Genomic DNA, 1169 nt, shown 5'->3' on the forward strand with positions numbered 1-1169 from the left:
AGTCTTTCACTTGTTTATCCTGGCCTGAAATTTATTCCCGCAACATCTCTATTTTCAGAAACAGCCAAAAGCTATTGTCGTAGATGTGTAACAGGGTATCCGTGCATGAGGAGATGTATTTGTTTAACTCCTCATCCCCTTAAAACTAGTTCACCATACAAGTTTCCTCTCTGGTCGTCCTACATTCAGTGTCTCTTCTCTCCACTCTAAGGTGCATATTGTTGCCAAGTTAATGTTTCTTTCCATACTGTTATTTGCATGCTCAAGAATTCTCACTGGCTCTGATTCAGGTCAGGCACAGGGCCTAAATATGTATGTTTCAATCAAAGCTTAGAGATAATTCTGATGTGGAAAAATTTTTGAGAATTGCTGAGGTATGTAAAAATATACCTTAATTTTTTTTTTTAAAGTAACTGTCTACATGGTTAAGTATAGAGTTTAGAATCCAATGAACATGGGTTCAGTTATATTTCTTTTTTTCTGACCGTTGTGTGACCTTGAGCAAGTTCCTTAACCTTACTATGTCTCATTTACAAAATGGAAATAACATTTGCTACACAGGGTTATGGTAAGGAGTAACTTAGATAATGTGTGTAAAGTGCATGCATGGTGTCTTATACATACTGAATGCCCAGTGAAAGTTACCATTTGTGGTGGTGTTGTTAGTCATTCAATAATTACTTATTCACTATGTGTCCAACACTGTGTTAGGGACCATGGTATAAAATGCGGATCCTGCTTTTGAGACTCTTACAATTAGTTAGGGAGATAAAACTAGCATAGCATTATATAACTAGAGAGCAATAAAATTAAATGTAAATGTTATAAAAGATCAAACAAAATATAGTATTTAGGGGAAGATTTTAACCAAGCCCTAGCATGCTGGGTTGTTGATTAACATTAAAAAAAAAAAGAGGGGGAGAAAAAAAATCTCTCAAACTGCTGTAACCAAGCTTTCAGAGGTCTAGTTTTGATGCTGCCTGCCAGATGGAAAATGATGCAGAGGGAAAAAAATCCTGTATTTACTTCTTCAAATTAAGACAGGATGGGGGAGTGTGTTTGAGGAGTGAACATATGTGAATAAATATGGTATAACCCTTAATTGGTTCCTGATTATTAAAATTTAAATGCTTTCCATTGGAAAAGGACAGATATGATATTTTTCATTT

Source organism: Bison bison, unplaced genomic scaffold (genome assembly GCF_000754665.1).
Source record: "Bison bison bison isolate TAMUID 2011002044 unplaced genomic scaffold, Bison_UMD1.0 scf7180017860989, whole genome shotgun sequence".
NCBI lineage: Eukaryota > Metazoa > Chordata > Mammalia > Artiodactyla > Bovidae > Bison > Bison bison.